This window comes from Hippopotamus amphibius, chromosome 5 (assembly GCF_030028045.1).
Source record: "Hippopotamus amphibius kiboko isolate mHipAmp2 chromosome 5, mHipAmp2.hap2, whole genome shotgun sequence".
In the NCBI taxonomy this organism is placed as follows: domain Eukaryota; kingdom Metazoa; phylum Chordata; class Mammalia; order Artiodactyla; family Hippopotamidae; genus Hippopotamus; species Hippopotamus amphibius.
This window is the reverse complement of record NC_080190.1, coordinates 30,865,609-30,885,885: the sequence shown is the minus strand read 5'-3', so window position 1 is coordinate 30,885,885 and position 20,277 is coordinate 30,865,609. Positions and strand designations below refer to the sequence as shown.

Sequence of the window (20,277 nt, the reverse complement as noted above, 5' to 3'; positions counted from 1 at the left end):
CCTGTCCAGTACTACTAAAAGGTCATCAGTAGAGGAAACCTACAGCCAGCTGCCACTTCTGCCTCCTTAAAGCTTTGAAGGTGCTCATCTCAGGGTACTCAAGTCTACAGTCAATAAGACATCTCAGCTACCTTATGGGTTAAATAGTTCTTCAATGTTGATCCAAAAATCTCTCTCATTTATAAGTGTGTTTGCCAACCTTATACCAAATATAAGGAGTTTTTCTAATAGAAAAACATCTTCAAATGATGGTAGCTGGATTTTTAAACACTCTATTAGTTAAGAAAACACATAATGAAGAAAGTTACTATGAATTCAAAATTTTCAAATGAATTTCAGTTTTTATTCATCATAATAAATATATATTTGAGAAGTTGTACATATTTATAACAATATATATAGTATATATATACACATACATAATTAAGAAGTTATATTTACTATACAAAACATAAGATTTACTCAGCCTATAAGGTAATAATTGGTATATAAATGGATTCAAAGACCTCTTCTAATTCTGAGGTTCCCAGAAACCTTTAGTCCACATATTGGGAACCACTGATTTACAAGACTGATCTTACACAAAAAAATGCATTCTGAGTTCTAATTGATCAACCAAACTAATAAACTAATGATAATAGCTAAACACTGGATTAAGGCAGTGATTCTCAAACTTTTTTTATTGTCATCTCCCCCAAGAGCCTTTTAGACATTTATTTTTCTTAATCACCTTCCTTCCCACATGAAAATTTAATACCACACATATACTATATATCTGTTTTATTACTATAGCCCTTTGGAAGGGCATACACCACTGTAACATCTAAGTTTTTTTTCACATACTCCCCTAAGAACCAATTTTTTTACCAACTTGAGGGCTATACTGCCCCTACTGAGAATGCATGGACTAAGGAATTATCTTATTTAATCCTTACCCTAGAGGTATTATTATTACTATTATTATTACTCCCACTTTTACACATGAAGACAATGAGGCTGAGAAAAACTACACTAACTTACCTAGTTTGTCAGACTTAAAATGCCCACACGAGGACTATGTGAAAACACTATATGGGCACATTTCCAAGACCAGTCAATGGGATACCCACAAATACAGCTTGCCTCTAAAGAATGACAGTGTCAAGCCATGTATTCTGCATCAGGAGAAGTTTCTGTATAAATGGCCAGGTTTCTTCCCTCTGACATTCACTATATGACTAAGCCTAAAAAGTATTTGCTAGCTTGGTATTAAAATAATTTTTGAGCTCTACTGATCAAATATATATTATTTAACACAGTTTTTAAATGTTTTGAAATTTTCATTTCCTAATAATCCAAAGAATTTAAAGAATTATGACCCTTAGGCCATCTCCTTCTTCAATACCTTAGAGGAGATATGACAGCAGATTTTACCACTGGTTAATTTTAGCAGGCAGTAATAATATCTAGTTAGGTCAAATTAATTTTTTTTTTTGTTACCAAAACAGTTTGTGACTATTGTCACAGGAGAACAGATGCACAAAATGTTGGTGTTAAAAAGTTCATAAAGATAATCTCAACTGAAGCCCAACAATAATACCCCTAAGTGAGGAGAATAATTAAGACTTAAATTATAGTTGAGAACTTTCTCTTAAGAAATAATTTAATCTAAGTGGCCATAAAAAGTAAATAAAATTACAGATTGAAAAACAGAGGGTATATTGACTGATTCCTAAGATATTCTCAAGTTAGAAATTCACTAAGTGTACTTTAAAGGAAAATGTGGGATACTTCTGCTTCCAGCCAAAATGGAATAACAAGGACCAGACTCAATATATGAAATGATGAATTTCAAGACATTGCATATCAGACAGCAAAGGACAGTGAACTCTAAGAGATGAGAAACAAATAAGGTGAGTACTATAATTACCCAATTTTCTGCCTTGAGAGGGTTTATAGGCCACAGCACAGGGAGGAAGTGAGAGGGAGGCTGGTAGACTCCATGATTGGAGGAGATGAAGGTCTGGGAGACCAAGATACCTAGTTCAGAGAACCAGAGGGGAGAGAGATGCACAGGAACATAACTCTGATATCTGTAGAAAGTTCTTAGAGACTTTCAGCAGAATACAGATCCGCACATGGGTATGAAGAAACTACCTAAGGCCATGGGATGAACCAGCCAAAAAAATAGGGAACAGTGCCTGATGCTGAACAAGACTGAAAATAGTACTAATTCCCACCAGCCAGACCAGGAATATTAATAATTCACAGCACACTGGATAAAGTATTCAGGAAGGTCTCAGTTATAGAGAATATTAGCCCTAGACTGAAAACTGCTCAAGACTTACACCAAATCATAAAAGCAAGCCATAAAAGGATCAAATTGTTTGCAAGTAACTTAACTCTATCTATAAACAAAGTTCAAAAAAATGTATGAGAATGCAAAAACATACAGATTCTGACCAGGTAAAATTCACAATATCTGGCATTCAATCAAAGATCACCTGGGAGTTACTGTGCAAGTTCACATAGGACCTGCTGGCAAATCATTTTATTCAACCTAAAAGTTCATTTTTCTCTTCTGATTTTGACAGAACTTAAAACATTATTATAGACTCCTAAAAGCATTGTAGACCCTAGGCACTGTGCCTGCTGTAACTGATGGATAAGACAGCCCTGCCTCAGCCCACCAAAAGGAAGCTCAAGGTTGTTTTTGGCATTTAAGACCTTTCATAAGCTGGTTCTGCCACGGGCAAGTGAGATTTCATTGCCAAAAATGTACGGGAAAGGATTGGTTCAAGATGGCGGAGAAGAAGGAGGTGTACTCACTATCTCCTGTGAGAGCACCAGAATCACAACTAACTGCTGAACAGTCATCAACAGGAAGACACTGGAACTCACCAAAAAAGACACTCCACATCCAGAGACAAGGAGAAGCCACAATGAGACAGTAACAGGGGCACAATGTTAAAATCAAATCCCATAACCTCTGGGTGGGTGACTCACAACTTGGAGAACAGTTATACCATAGAAGTCCACCCACTGGAGTGAGGGTTCTGAGCCCTACATCAGGCTTCCCAAACTGGGGGTCCAGCAATAGCAGGAGCAATCCAAAGAGAATCAGATTTTGAGGACCAGTGGGATTTGATTGCAGGACTTCCATAGGACTGGGAGAAACAGAGACTCCACTCTTGAAGGGCACACAAAACATAGTGTGCACACTAGGATCCAGGGGGAAGGAGCAGTGAACCAGACCTGTGAGTCCGCTATTGGCACCACCAAAGATCCTGTAAGCTCCAGTGCTGAGTCACCTCAGGACAAACAACCAACAGGGTGGGAATTCAGCCCCACAAATCAGCACACAAGCATATTAAAGTTTTACTGAGCTCTGCCCAGCAGAGTGACACTCAGCTCTACCCATCACCAGTCCCTCCCATCAGGAAGCATGCACAAGCCTCTTAGATAGCTTCCTCCACAGGAGGGCAGACAGCAGTATCAAGCACTATCAGCAGTATTTTGTTCTGTGGAACTGAAAACCACAGCCACAGAAAGATAGAGAAAATGAAAAGGCAGAGGACTTTGAACCAAATGAAGGACTAAGATAAAATCCCAGAAAAACAACTAAATGAAGTGGAGATAGGCAACCTTCCAGAAAAAGAATTCAGAATAATGATAGTGAAGATGATTTGGGACTTCAAAAAAAGACGGGATGCAAGGATTGAAAAAATGCAAGAAAAGTTTAACAAAGACCTAGAAGAATTAAAGAACAAACAAACAGAGGTGAACAATACAATAACTGAAATGAAAAATACACTAAAAGGAACCAATAGCCGAATAACTGAGGCAGAAGAACAGATAAGTGACCTGGAAGACAGAATGGAGGAAATCACTGCTGCGGAAGAGAAAAAGAAAAAAGAACGAAAAGAAATGAAGACAACCTAAGAGACCTCTTGGACCATGTTAAATGCACCAACATTCGCATTATAGGGGTTCCAGAAGGAAAAGAGAGAGAGAGAAAGGACCCAAGAAAATATCTGAAGAGATTATACTTGAAAATTTCCCTAACATGGGAAAGGAAATAGCCACTCAAGTCAGGAAATGCAGAGAGTCCCAGGCAGGATAAACCCAAGGAGAAACATGCCAAGACACATAGTAGTCAAACTGACAAAAATTAAAGACAAAGAAAAATTATTAAAAGCAACAAGGGAAAAATGACAAATAACACACAAGGGAACTCCCATAAGGTTCACAGCTGATTTCTCAGCAGAAACTCTGCAAGACAGAAGGGAGTGGCATGATATATTTCAAGTGATGACAGGGAAGAACCTACAATCAAGAATACTCTACCAGGAAGGATCTCATTCAGATTCGACGGAGAAATCAAAAGCTTTCCAGACAAGCAACAGCTAAGAGAATTCAGCACCACCAAACCAGCCCCACAACAAATGCTAAAGGAACTTCTCTGAGTGGGAAACACAAGAGAAGAAAAGGACCTACAAAAACAAACCCAAAACAATTAAGACAATGGTAATAGGAACGTAAATATTGAGAAATACCTTGAATGTAAATGGGCTAAATGCTCCAACCAAAAGACACAGACTGGCTGAATGGATACAAAAACAAGACCCATATATATGCTGTCTACAAGAGACCCATTTCAGAACTAGGGAAACATACAGACTGAAAGTGAGGGGATGGAAAAAGATATTCCATGCAAATGGAAAACAAAAGAAAGCTGGAGTGGCGATACTCGTATCAGATAAAATAGACTTTAAAATAAAAAATGTTGCAAGAGACAAGAAAGGACACTACATAATGATCAAGGGATCAATCCAAGAAGAAAATATAACAATTATATATATATATATATATATATATATATATATATATGCATCCAATATAGGAGCACCTCAATACAAAAGGCAAATGCTAACAAGTGTAAAAGGGGAAACTGACAGTAACACAATAATAATGGGGGACTTTAACACCCCACTGATACCAATGGACAGATCATCCAGAAAGAAAGTTAATAAGGAAACACATGCTTTAAATGACACAATAGACCAGATAGCTTTAATTGATATTTATAGGACATTCTATCTGAAAACAGCATATTACACTTTCTTTTCAAGGGCACATAGAATATTCTCCAGGATAGATCACATCTTGGGTCACAGATCAAGCCTTGGTAAGTTGAAGAAAGTTGAAATTGTATCAAGCAACTTTTCCAACCACAACACTATGAGATTAGAAATCAATTACAGGAAAAAAAACTGTAAAAACACAAACACATGGAGGCTAAACAATATGCTACTACATAACCAAGAGATCACTGAAGAAATCAAAGAGGAAATCAAAAAATACCTAGAGACAAATGACAACAAAACCTGTGGGATGCAGCAAAACCAGGTCTAAGAGGGAACTTCATAGCAATACAATCCTACCTCAAGAAACAAGAAAAATCCAAAAAAGAAAAAAAAAAACAATCTAACCTTACACCTAAAGAAACTAGAGAAAGAAGAGCAAACAAAACCCAAAGTTAGTAGAAGGAGAGGAATCATAACGATCAGAGCAGAAATAAATGAAATAGAAACAAAGAAAACAATAACAAAGATCAATAAAACTAAAAGCTGGTTCTTTGAGAAGATAAACAAAATTGATAAACCTTTAGCTAGACTCATCAAGAAAAAGAGGGAAAGGACTCAAATCAACAAAATTAGAAATGAAACAGGAAAAGTTACAATGGACACTGCAGAAATAAAAAGCATCATAGGAGACTAATAACAAGCAACTATATGCCAATAAAATGGACAACCTGGAAGAAATGGACAAATTCTTAGAAAGGTATAACCTCCCAAGACTGAATCAGGACAAAATAGAAAATATAAACAGACCAGTCACAAGTAATGAAATTGAAACTGTGTTTAAAAATCTTCCAACAAACAAAAGTCCAGGACCAGAAGGTTTCACAGGTGAATTCTTTCAAACATTTAGAGAAGAGCGAACACCCATCCTTCTCAAACTCTTCCAAAAAATTGCAGAGGAAGGAATACTCCCAAACTCATTCTGTGAGGCCACCATCACCCTGATACCAAAACCAGACAAAGATACTACAAAAAAGAGAAAATTACAGACCAATATCACTGATGTATTTTGATGCAAAAATCCTCAACAAAATACTAGAAAACAGAATCCAACAACACATTAAAAGGATCATACAACATGGTCAAGTGGGATTTATCCCAGGGATGCAAGGTTTCTTCAATATATGCAAATCAATCAATGTGATACACAGTATTCACAAATTGAAGGATAAAAACCCTATGATCATCTCAATAGATGCAGAAAAAGCTTTTGACAAAATTCAACACCCATTTATGATAAAATCTCTCCAGAAAGTGGGCAAACAGGGAACCTACCTCAACATAATAAAGGCCATATACGACAAACCCACAGCAAACATCATTCTCAATGGTGAAAAACTGCAAGCATTCCCTTTACAATCAGGAACAAGACAAGGATATCCACTCTCCCCACTATTATTTAACATAGTTTGGAAGTCCTTGCCACGGCAATCAGGGAAGAAAAAGAAATAAAAGGAATACAAATTGGAAAAGAAAAAGTAAAACTGTCACTGTTTGCAGATGACATGATACTATACATAGAAAATCCTAAAGATGCCACCAGGAAACTACTTCAGCTACTCAATGATTTGGTAAAGTAGCAGATTACAAAATTAACACACAGAAATCTCTTGCATTCCTCTACACCAACAACGAAAGATCAGAATGAGAAATTAAGGAAACAATCCCATTCACCACTGCAACAAAAAGAATAAAATACCTAGGAATAAACCTAACCAAGGAGGTAAAAGACCTGAGTCTGAAAACTATAAGACACTGATGAAAGAAATCAAAGACGACACAAACAGATGGAGAGACATACCATGTTCTTGGATTGAAAGAATCAACATTGTGAAAATGACTATACTACCCAAAGCAATCTACAGATTCAATGCAATCCCTATGAAATTACCAATGGCATTTCTTACAGAATTAGAACAAAAAATACTAAAATTTGTATGGAGACACAAAAGACCCTGAATACCCAAAGCAATCTTGAGGGGGAAAAATAGAGCCTGAGGAATCAGACCCCCTGACTTCAGACCATACTTACAAAGCTAGAGTAATCAAGACAATATGGTACTGGCACAAAAACAGAAATACAGATCAATGGAACAGGAAAGAAAGCCCAGAGAGAAACCATGGTCAACTACACTATGACAAAGGAGGCAAGGGTATACAATGGAGAAAAGGCAGCCTCTTCAATAAGTGGTGCTGGGAAAACTGGACAGCTATATGTAAAAGAATGAAATCAGAATACTCCCTAACATCATATGCAAAAATAAACTCAAAATGGATTAAAGGCCTAAATGTAAGGCCAGACACTATAAAACTCCTAGAGGAAAACATAGGAAGAACACACTTTAACATAAATCACAGCAAGATCTTTTTTGACCCACCTCCTAGAGTAATGGAAATAAAGACAAAAATAAACAAGTGAGACTTAATGAAACTTAAAAGCTTTTGCATAGCAAAGGAAACTATAAACAAGACAAAAAGACAACCTTCAAAATGGGAGAAAATATTTGCAAATGAATCAACAGACAAAGGATTAGTCTCCAAAATATATAAACAGTTCATGCAGCTCAGTGTCAAAAAAAGAAATAACCCAATCAAAAAATGGGCAGGAGACCTAAACAGACATTTCTCCAAAGAAGACATACAGATGGCCAGAGGCACATGAAAAGCTGCTCAACATCACTAACTATTAGAGAAATGCAAATCAAAACTATGAGGTATCACCTCACACCAGTAACAATGGGCAACATGAGAAAATCTACAAACAGTAAATGCCGGAGAGGGTGAGGAGAAAAGGGAACCCTCTTGCACTGTTGTTGGGAATGCAAATTGATACAGTCACTATGGAGAACAGTATGGAGGTTCTTTAAAAAGCTAAAAATTGAATTACCATATGACCCAGCAATCCCACTACTGGGCATATACCCAGAGAAAACCATAATTCAAAAAGACACATGCACCCCAATGTTCACTGCAGCACTATTTACAAAAGCCAGATCATGGAAGCAACCTAAATGTCCATCAACAGATCAATGGATAAAAAAGTTGTGGTACATATATACAATGGAATATTACTCAGCCATAAAAAGGAATGAAATTGGGACATTTGTAGAGATATGGATGGACCTATAGACTGTTATACAGAGTGAAGTGAGTCAGAAAGAGAAAAACAAACATTGTATATTAACTCATATATGTGGAATCTAGAAAAATGGTACAAATCAACTGGTTTGGAAGGCAGAAATAGAGACACAGATGTAGAGAACAAACATATGAATACCAAGAGGGGAAAGCAGGGGGATGAATTGGGAGACTGGGGTTGCCATATATACATCACTAATAAGAAAAAAATATCAAATTGCATACTTTAAATATATGCAGCTTGACTGAGGATCAAGATGGAGGAGGAGGAGGAGGACATGCTCACTCCCTCTTGCAAGAGCACCAGAATTATAACTAACTGCTGAACAATCATCGACAGAAAGACACTGGAACTCACCAAAAAAGACACCCCACACCCAGAGACAAAGGAGAAGCCACAATGAGATGTTAGTAGGGGTGCAATCGCGTTAAAATCAAATCCCATAAATGCTGAGTGAGTGACTCACAAACTGGAGAACAGTTATACTGCAGAAGTCCACCTGCTAAAGTGACGGTTCTGAGCCCCACATCAGCCTTCCCAACCTGGGAGTCCAGCAACAGGAGGAGGAATCCCCAGAGAATCAGACTTTGAAAGCCAGAGGGATTTGATTGCAAGACCTCCACAGGACTGGGGGAAATGGAGACTCCACTCTTGGAGGGCACACAAAAAAGTGTGCTCACCAGGACCCAGGGGGAAGGAGCAGTGACCCCATAGGAGACTGAACCAGACCTACCTGCTGGTGTTGGAGGGTTGCCTGCAGAGGTGGGGGGCAGCTGTGGCTCACTGAGGAGACAGGGGCACTGGTGGCAGGGGTTCTGGGAAGTGCTCATTAGCATGAGCCCTCCCAGAGTCCACCATTATCCCCACCAAAGAGCCTGTAAGCTCCAGTGCTAGGAAGCCTCAGGACAAACGACCCACAGGGTGGGAACACAGCCCCACCCATTAGCAGACAAGCATATTAAAGTTTTACTGAGCTCTGCCCACCAAATCAGATTAAAGTCTTACTGAGCTCCGCCCACCCAGCTCTACCCACCATCAGTCCCTCCCATCAGGAAGCACCCATGAGCCTCCTAGATAGCTTCCTCCACAAGAGGGCAGACAGCAGTATCAAGCAGTATCAGCAGTATTTCATCTTGTGGAACTGAAAACCAAAGCCACAGAAAGATAGAGAAAAATGAAAAAGCAGAGCACTTTGTACCAGACTAAGGGATAGGATAAAACCCCAGAAAAACAACTAAATGAAGAGGAGATAGGCACCCTTCCAGAAAAAGAATTCAGAATAATGATGGTGAAGATGATCCAGGACTTTGAAAAAAGACTGGATGCAAAGATCAAAAAGTTTACCAAAGACCTAGAAGAATTAAAGAGCAAACAAACAGAGATATGCAACACAATAACTGAAATGAAAAATACACTAGAGGGGAACCAATAGCAGATTAACTGTGGCAGAAGGGCAAATAAGTGACCTGGAAGACAGAATGGTGATAATCACTGATGCGGAAAAGAATAAAGAAAAGAGAATGAAAAGAACTGAAGACTGCCTAAGAGACCTCTGGGACAATGTTAAATGCACCAACATTCGCATTATAGGGGTCTCTGAAGGCGAAGAGAGAGAGAGAAAGGCCCCAAGAAAATATCTGAAGAGATTATACTTGAAAATTTCCCTAACATGGGAAAGGAAATAGCTACCCAAGTCCAGGAAGCACAGAGAGTCCCAGGCAGGATAAACCCAAGGAGAAACATGCCAAGACATATAGTAGTCAAATTGACAAAAACTAAAGACAGAGAAAAGTTATGAAAAGCAACAAGGGAAAAATGACAAATAACATACAAGGGAACTCCCATAAGGGTAACAGCTGATTTCTCAACAGAAACTCTGCAAGCCAGAAGGGAGTGGCATGATATATTTCAAGTGATGACAGGGAAGAACCTATAACCAAGAATACTCTACCCAGCAAGGATCTCATTCAGATTCGATGGAGAAATCAAAAGCTTTCCAGACAAGCAACAGCTAAGAGAATTCAGCACCACCAAACCAGCCCGACAACAAATGCTAAAGGAACTTCTCTAAGCGGGAAACTTAAGAGAAGAAAAGGACCTACAAAAACAGAAACAAACAATTGAGAAAATGGTAATAGGAACATACATATCGATAATTACCTTGAATGTAAATGGACAGACTGGCTGAATGGATACAAAAACAAGACCCCTATATATGCTGTCTACAAGAGACCCACTTCATACGTAGGGACACATACAGACTGAAAGTGAGGGGATGGAAAAAGATATTCCATGCAAATGGAAATCAAAAGAAAGCTGGAGTAGCAATATTCATATCAGATAAAATAGACTCGATACTCATATCAGATAAAATAGACTTTAAAATAAAAAGTATTACAAGAGACAAGAAAGGAGATTACATAAAGATCAAGGGATCCATCCAAGAAGAGGAGATAACAATTATAAATATATGTGCACCCAATATAAGAGCACCTCAATATATAAGGCAAATGCTAACAACTATGAAAGAGGAAATGCAAGGCAGAAATAGAGACATGGATGTAAAGAACAAGCATATGGACACCAAGTGGGAAAAGCGGGGAGGGTTGGAGGGGAATGAATTGGGAGATTGGGATACCAAATTGTACACTCTAAATATATGCTGTTTATTGTCTGTTAACTGTATCTCAATAAAAGTTCTTAAAAATAAATAAATAAATAAATAAATAAATAAATAAATAAATAAATGCAGCTTATTGTATGTCAATTACATCTCAATAAAATTCCTTAAAAATTAAAATAAAAATTAAAAAAAAAGAAAAAAGAAAAATGTATGGGAGTTTACAAATATCCTTTTTTTTTTTTCAGAAATACCTGAGAGTGAATCTCTTCTCTGCAATTTACTAATTATTTCTTTGGGTATGTCACTTGATTTCTCAGATCTTAAGTCTCTTCACAATAAGAATAATAATATCTATCTCACATGAGTCCTTGTGATAAGTAAATGAGATAATATATGCAAAAACAAAACAAAAAACAAAACAAAGGTCATCTGGTATGTGAAGAGGCATAAAAACATGACCCATAATAAGGAAAGTAGTCAGTTAATCAAAACCAAACCAAAACTGGCAGGTGTGTTAGAACTGGCAAAGAAGGACTTTAAAACAATTATTATAATTGTATTCCATTTGTTCAGAAAGTTAACTAGAGACATGGAAGATATAAAAAGACTCCAACCAAATTTCTAGAGATAAAATATACAATGTGTGAAGTGAAAAATAAATGAGATGTGATTAATCATTGATTAGACAATGAAGGAAATAATATCAGTGAATTTGAAAGAGCCACATTAGAAACTATTCAAAATGAAACACATAGAGAAAAATTTTTTTTAAAAACTGAAAGAGCACAAGTGAGCTGTGGGACAACTTCAGATGGCTTACTATACAAATAACTGGAATTGCAGAAGAGACAGAGAGGGGAGGATATAAAAAATATTTGAAGAAATATGAATGAAAAGCTTCCAAATTTGATGAAAAACCATAAAAGCACATATCCAAGAATCTCAAAGAACCCCAAGCATAAAAATTATCAAGAAAACCCCATCAAGACATATCATAATCATATTGCTCTAAACCAATGATAAAGAGAAAGTATTAAAAGCAGTCAGGGAAAAAAATACATGTTACATACAGAAATGCAAAGATAAGTAAGACTTAAGATTTCTCATTAGAAACAATGCAAGTTAGAAGACTGGAGCAATATCTTTAAAGTACTTAAGAGTATTTTTTTTAAAAACCCTGTCAATCTAGAATTCTATAACTGGCAAAAATATCTGTCAAAAAATAAAGCTAAAATAAAGATATTTTCAGATATATAAAAGGTAAAATAATTCATCACCACAAGACCTAAAATAGAAGAAATGCTAAATAATATTCTTAAGGCAGAAGTAAAATAATAACAGTTGGAAATCCTGGATCTACACCAAAAAAAAAAAAAAAAAAAGAGTACCAGAAATGGAAAATATAGGGATAAATATATCAATATAAATTTTTTTCTAATGATTTTAATGTCTGTGAAAGATAATTAGCTATTAAAAATAGCAGCAATGTATTGTGGAGTTTATAACATATATAAAAGTAAAATGCACAACAAACATACAAAGGCTTGGAGGAAACAAATGAGTGTATATTATTGTAAGTTTCCTATACTATACATGAAGTGGTATAATATCACTTGAAGGTACTCTATGAGAAGTTAAAGATATATATTTTTTCTTTATTGAAGTATAGTTGATTTACAATGTTGTGTTAGTTACAGGTGTACAGCAAAGTGATTCATATATATGTATTCTTTTTCAGATTCTTTTTCCTTACATGTTATTACAAAATATTGAGTATAGTTCCCTGTGCTATACAGCACATCCTTCTTGGTTATCTATTTTATATATAGTAGTGTGTATATGTTAATCCCAAACTCCTAATTTATCCTCCCCCCCCCCGCCCCCCGGCCTTTCCTCTTTGGTAACCATAAGTTTGTTTTCTGTGTCTGTGAGTCTACTTCTGCTTTGTATATAAGTTAATTTGTATCGTTTTTTTAAACCTGAAAGTGATCACTGAAGTAAAACAGAGCTAATAAGCAAATAAACCAACAACAATAACAAAATGGGATCATAAAAAAATCAATTAATCCAAGAGAAGGCAGGGAAAGAGGATAAAGGAAACACAGGTGTGAAACACAGAAAACAAACTGCATGACAGATTCAAACCTAAACATGCCAGTAATCAATATAAATTCTCTAAATACCCACAATTATATTCAGAGATTTCAATACCCCTCTCTCAATAATTTATAGGAAAGTAGGCAGAAAATTAGCAAGGATAGAATAGACTAGAACAACACTATCAAATAATTTGACCTGATTGACATTTATAGAACATTTTATCCAACAGCATAATACTTATTCTTCTCAAGTACACACAAAGCATTTACCAAAATAGACAATATTCTGAGCCATAAAACAACAAAATCAAAAAAATTCAAGTAATAAAAGTATGTTCTCTGAACACAACGGAATTAAATTAGAAATCAATAACAGAAAGATCCTTAGAAAAAACCTTAAACATTTGGAGACAAAATTAAACATATCTTAATAACATACAATCCAGGAATTGCACTCCTTGATATTTACCTAAGCGAATTGAAAACTTTAATTCCACACAAAAACTACGCATGAATGTTTATAGCAACTTTACTAATAATTGCCCAAACTTGGGTGCAATCAAAATGTCCTTCACTAGGTGGAAGGATAAGTAACTGTGGTACATACAGACATAGGACTATCATTTGGCACGAAAAAGAAATGAGCTATCAAGCTGCTAAAGATGCAGAGGAATCTAAATATATATTACTAAGTGAAAGAAGACAAAATGAAGATATTATACACTGTATTATTCCAACTATATGACTGACATTCTGGAAAAGGCAAAACTATGGAAACAGTAAAAAAAAAAATCAGTGGTTAACAAGGGTTGGTGGAGCGTGGGTGAATAGGTAGAACACAGTAGATTTTTAGTGCAGTGAAATGATTCTCTATGATGCTATGATGGTGAATACATGTCATTATACATTTGTCAAAACCTACAGAACTACAATACTGAGAGTGAACCCTAATGTAAACTACTGACTTTGGTTTGATAATAATGTGTCAATGTTGACTTATTTATTACAACAAATGTACCACTCTGATGAGGGACTTTGATGATGGGGGAACCTGTGCCTGTTGGGGGAGGTAGGTATATGGGAACTCTGTATTTTCCACTCAATTTTGCTGTGAACCTAAAACTGTTCTAAAAAATAGAAAGAGAGATATTAGTATACTTAAACAGAATGAAAATAAAAACATATAACATAGAATTTATGGGATACCACTAAAGCAGTACTTAGGAAGAAATTCATAGCGTTAAATACCTATATTAGATCTCATATTCTCCCTTAAGAAACTAGAAAAACAAAGCAAGTTAAAGACAAAGTAACTAGAAGAAAGGGAATAATAAAGATCAAAGCAGAAATCAAGGAAAGAGAAAAATAATAATAAAAAAATCAATGAAACTACATGCTGGTTCTTTGAGAAGATCAATAAAACTGATAAATCACAAGCCAGTCTAATGAGGAGCAAAAGGGAGAAAGACACAAACTGCTAGTAATAGGTATGAGAGAGATGTCACTGCAAATTCTACAGATTAAAGTAGATAACCTAAATAGCCTTACATCTATTAAAGAAATTAAAACTAGTTAAAAAAAAAAAAAACCTTCCCCCTAGAAAACTGGTCCAGATGGTGTCATTAGAAATTCTACCCACATTTAAAGCAGTGCCAGATTATTCAAGAAAATAAAAAGGAGGGAGTACATTCCAACTCTTTCTATGAAGCCAGCATTACCCTGACATCAAAGTGAAGACATTACAAAAAATGTACAGACTGTTATCCCTCATGAACATGATGCAAAAATTCTAAACAAATTTTTAGCAAACTGAATTCAACTATATATTACATGGGTAATACACCATGACCAGCAGGGTTTATCCTAGGAATGCAGAGCTGGTTTAACATTCAAAGACCAATCAGTAAAATTTCCTATATTAACAAACTGAAAAAGAAAATATTATTATCTCAACAGACATAGAAAAAGAATTTAACAAAATCCAAACTTTATTCCAGATAAACACTCTCAACAAACTAGAAATAGAAGGGAACTGCCTCAACCTGATAAAGGGAATCTCTGAAAAAACTAGATAACAACATACTTAATGATGAAGGAAGGAAGGAATGTATTTCTATCCACACTGACAATGAAACACTGGAAATAGAAATTTTAAAAATAATATTTAAAATATTATTAAAATACAAAATATTTAGGGACATATATTAGTCTTCTTGGGCTGCCATAACAGAATACCATAGACTGGCTGACTTAAACAACAGAAATTTATTCATTTTCTCATAGTTCTGGAGGCTGGAAGTCCAAGATCAAGGTGCCAACAGTGTTCGTTTTTGGTGAGACTTCCTGGCTTGCAGACAGCCACTTTTTCATTATGCCCTCGCATGACCTTTCCACTGTGCACACACATGCCTGGTGTCTCTTCCTATTCTTATTAAGGACAGAAAGTCCCATTGGATTAGGGCCCCACTCTTATGACCTCATTTAACTTTAATTACCACCTTAAATGCCCTATCTCCAAATACACCGGGGGTTAGAACTTCAATATATGAAATTTGGGAGGGACACAATTCAGGCCATAACAAGATAAATCTGACAAAATCTATAAATGACCTGTGCACTGAAAACTACAATATATTGTTGAGAGAAATTAAAGAAGACCTAAATAAATGGAGAGAGATTTATTGAGCCAGGAAACTCAATATTGTTAAGCTATCAAGACTCCACAAATTAATCTATATACACAACATAATCCCAATCAAATTCACAACAAGCTTTTTTTGCAGAAACAAACTGATTCTAAAATTCCTATAGAAATGCAAAGGACCTAAATTAGCCAAACAACTCTGGAAGTGAAGTACAAAGTCGGAGGGCTAATATCATTTGATTTCTTTTAGGGGTGATGCATATACTATCTTCATTGTGGTGATGATTTTATGGGTACGTGCCTATGTTAAAAGATAGCAAATCAGACACTTTAGATATGTACGTTTTATTGTATGTCAATTAAACCTCAATAAAGCTATTTTTTAAAAAGAAGTAAATAAACAGAACTTAATATGGATAAGAAGAATACATAAACAATTTAAGAAGCAAATAAACCATTTACTAATGGGAGTAGTAATGTAGTTTCGTATTTATCTTAGGAAGGCTTGCTCACTTTGAGAATATTAATAGATTTTTGTTAAAGAGCAATGCTTTATTTGTATTTTGTATGTGTCTTTCTAATGAAAGCAATCAAAGGCAATTTGAAAAACAAAACAGAAAACAGTTTAATAATATTTAAATGGATAACTGCCTTAAGTCTTTAGAACAAAAAGTGTGGCATCCAATAAATTTGTTTTCTATGAATTTATAGATATTGAGGGCTGCTGATCCTTCAAGATGAGATTTGTTTTTTCCTCTAAGAATTTAGATTTCACATACAGCATTGTCATTGACAGGAAAGTTTTTGTTTGCTTCTTTTTATTTTTCTAACTGGCTTGTATTCTAGAAAGTGGGTCCCAAAAGGAGTCATTTCTAGGCAGTATTTCAGAAGGCTAAAGGATTTGGCAGACCTCACCCTGTTTTAATTGGAATTCTATATAAATTAAATTTATATATTATAGTTTAACCAACTGGAATTTTAATTTGAAAGTACCAAAAGAAAAAATGTAGAACACATTGTTCACTATATTTGTTATTTGTGCCACACTGTAATATTTTGTTATTAAAAAGCAGGTGGAAGTTTTATACAAATAATTACTTAAAGGAGAAGGGTGTTCTTTCTAAGCAGCTAAAGTGACATTGAAGAACATTATTAGTAAACAGCCACAGGGTCACTACAGAGGTCCATGGTTTCCAACAGGAAATCAGTACTATAAATTAGATGCCAATAATTAGAATGGGTAATTCTATGGGTACCAGTGGGTGTTTACTAAGAATTAACTATTTGATTAATAACAATAGTAGTTGACATGTTTGAGGATTTACTATAAATTGGGGCCCATGATCAATATTTTGCACCTATTTTATCATTTAATCTGTCATTGAGGATATGAGCTAATGTTATTATTCTCCTCATTTTACTGATAAGCTATCTGAAGCTTAGAGCAGCAAATTCTTTAATTTGGTCAATATCATGCAACTAGCAAGCGGCAGAGCTAGGATATAAGCCCAAGAACACTTTTTGTTCTGTTGATTGAGAAACTGTGTAATAATAAAAAGCCTCTCAGAATTCAGAAAGCCCAAAGCAATACATAAATTCAAAACTTAATTCTCACATTTATATGAGAAGAATATTGCTTTTTTAGTGCATAGACAATACTTAATAGCAACATGGATTTGAGGATTTTTTTCAATGGGCGGCTGAGGTCTCAAATGAATCTATAAGCATCCTTATAAAATTATTTATTTTGCTTATGTTAATATTGATAATTGTGCACAAATGCTTTCCATTTACCATCCAACATGAGGGGAAGGTAACTACTCTAAAAGGCAGGAGTTTTTGTGAGGGAGTCTATAAAAGGGTGTAGTAAAATGGAATTGGAGTGAGGTATATCCAGTTCCTAATTTAAAGCATAGAATATGCTTGGTCAATGTTTCTCTGCCTCTCCTTTTCCAGGTTAGGGCTACTTCTAGATCTCTATTATCCTGCCTTTCCTTATCATTATATTTGTTTCCTATTGTTGCTAAAACAAGTTATCACAAGCTGTGGCTTAAAACAATGCAAACTTATTCTCTACAGTTCTGTAAGCCAGAAGTCCAAAATCAGTTTCACTGGGCTACAAGCAAGGTGTTGTCAGGGTTGGTTCCTTCGAGAGTCCCTGAGTAGAATCTGTTTCATTGTCTTTTCTAGCTTCTAGATGTCACTTCCCTTCCTTGCTTTATGACTTCTTCCTCAAGACACTCCAACTTCATGGTTCCATTGTCACATCTTCTACTTTCTCTTATGTATTAAATCTCCCTCTGTCTCTCCTTTATTAAGGACACTTGTGATTACATTTAGGGCTTATCTGCTTAATTTAATGATAATTGCAAATTCCCTTTGCCATATAAAGTGACAGATTCTGAGGACTAGGATGTGGGTATCTTTGGGGGCCGCTATTAAACTACCACATCACTGGAGAGTGCCACATGATTATTATATATATTCTTTCATATCTTATATTCTGTTTTGCCTTTACCTTTCTCTTAGTTCACTGTTTCCCAAGATGCATTCATTAATATATTAGCTTTGTAAAATGTTAAAGTTATTGTGTTAAAAAAAAATGGTCTGGGACTTCCCTGGTGGCGCAGTGGTTAAGAATCCGCCTGCCAATGCAGGGGACACGGGTTCCATCCCTGGTCCAGGAAGATCCCACATGCTACGAAGCAACTAGGCCTGTGTGCCGCAACTACTGAGCCTGTGCTCTAGAACCTGTGATCCACAACTACTGAGCCTGCGTGCTGCAACTGCTGAAGCCTATGTGCCTAGAGCCCATGCTCCACAACAAAAGAAGCCACCGCAATGAGAAGCCCACGCACTGCAACGAAGAGTAGCTCCTGCCCGCCACAACTAGAGAAAGCCCGCGTGCAGTAACGAAGACCCAACGCAGCCAAAAATAAAATAAACATAAATATAAAAAATTTAAAAATAAATAAAATGGTCTGTAGTCAAAAAGTATTTAGAGAAATGGAGTAAAGAAAATGTTACTTTCTTATTATAGTACTTCTCAGAGTCTTTAATATGTGAACAAGCATTGAGAATTTCCAAGAGGAGGGTATAATTTGTAGCCAGTCTCATGTTTAGTTGGCCAAAGAACCTCTTTCTGTAGAGAATCTCATAGGGTTAGTGTTCCGTTGCACACATTTTTTGGAGACTCTGATTTAATTGATATGTAGGATTTATGTAATTTTGCTGCAATTTTTATTTATACATGTGGCATCCTTGGTGCCAAGAAAATACCAGCCCTAATGAGACAATTATGTTCTTATAGGTGAGTACAGGTATTACCAGATCCTAAGACCTCACAAGAAGATAAGATTAACTAGATAGACACTGTACAAAGTCAAAATTTTTAAACTGATAGGGTAGGTGATGAGAGTGAGTTTTCTTCTCTCATTTATCCTAATAATGCCATTACCGCTGTGGTATGTGAGTTGATATGATGGTAGAATAGGTTTGCTCTTGGAGGGGATTATTAATAGCCATTTCACAGGGATACTGAGAAACTTGAATGATGAATGTATGAGAAGTGGGCTTTGCAAAGTGAAAAACTCTAAGCAAATATAAGAGCTCACCATTAATAACACCTGAATTGCAAAGTTCCCTATTAAAATTGACTGTGTCTCTAGGAGACAAGATTAAGGAAGTAAATGAATAAAACCAACAACCAGTAAGAGAAATCAGGTACCTAATGAATGCACTTAAGAAAGGAAAGAGATTAAATCTAAAAAGAGATGTTGAATATTGAGTTGATGAGCAATGGTGACAATATATTAAGTTGGTACAGTGACACAAGAATGGATATAAAGAAGGGTTGGTGAGAAGAATATTATATAGCATGATTGATTCTCTGCTGTGAAACTTAGTCCTTCTGTAAACGTATTCTAGAAGATAAATATGGAAGCATGGGAAAGAACAATATAACGTAAAATGTGAAATAGATCATAGATAAGATGAAAAATACTTGGTAAACAGATTTTTTTATTAACCATTTTTAATTGAATTCAATTTACAATGCTGTGTCAGTTTCAGGTGTACAGCAGAGTGACTATATAATATATATATATACACACACACATATGTATATAATTTCAGATTCTTTTCAATTATAGGCTACTACAAGACATTGAACAAGTTCCCTGTGCTATATAGCAGGTCTTTGCTGTTTGTCTGTTTTATATATAGTAGTGTGTATATGTTAATTCCAAACTCCTGATCTCCCCCTCTCCACCCCACTATCCCCTTTGGTAACCATAAGTTTGTTTGTTACGTCCATGAATCTGTCTCTGTTTTGTAAATAAGTTCATTTGTATCATGTTTTTAGATTCCACATATAAGTCGATATGATATTTGTTTCTCTGACTTACTTCACTTAATATAATCTCTAGGTTCATCCATGTTGTGGCAAATGGAATTATTGCATTCTTTTTATGGCTGAGTAATATTCCATTGTATATATGTACCACATCTTCTTTATCCATTCTTCTGTTGATGGACATTTAGGTTGCTTCCATGTCTTGGTTGTTGTAAACAGCACTGTTATGAACATTAGGGTGCAAGTATCATTTCAAATTAGAGTTGTTTTCAGATATATTTTCAGGAGTGGGATT

General features: G+C 35.6%; 1 protein-coding gene across 3 annotated transcripts in view; it reads right to left on the bottom strand.

Annotated features, from left to right (window-relative positions):
• HPSE2 (heparanase 2 (inactive)) overlaps positions 1 to 20,277 on the bottom strand; it is a 748,913-nt gene that overhangs the window by 406,577 nt on the left and 322,059 nt on the right. The window lies entirely within an intron of this gene.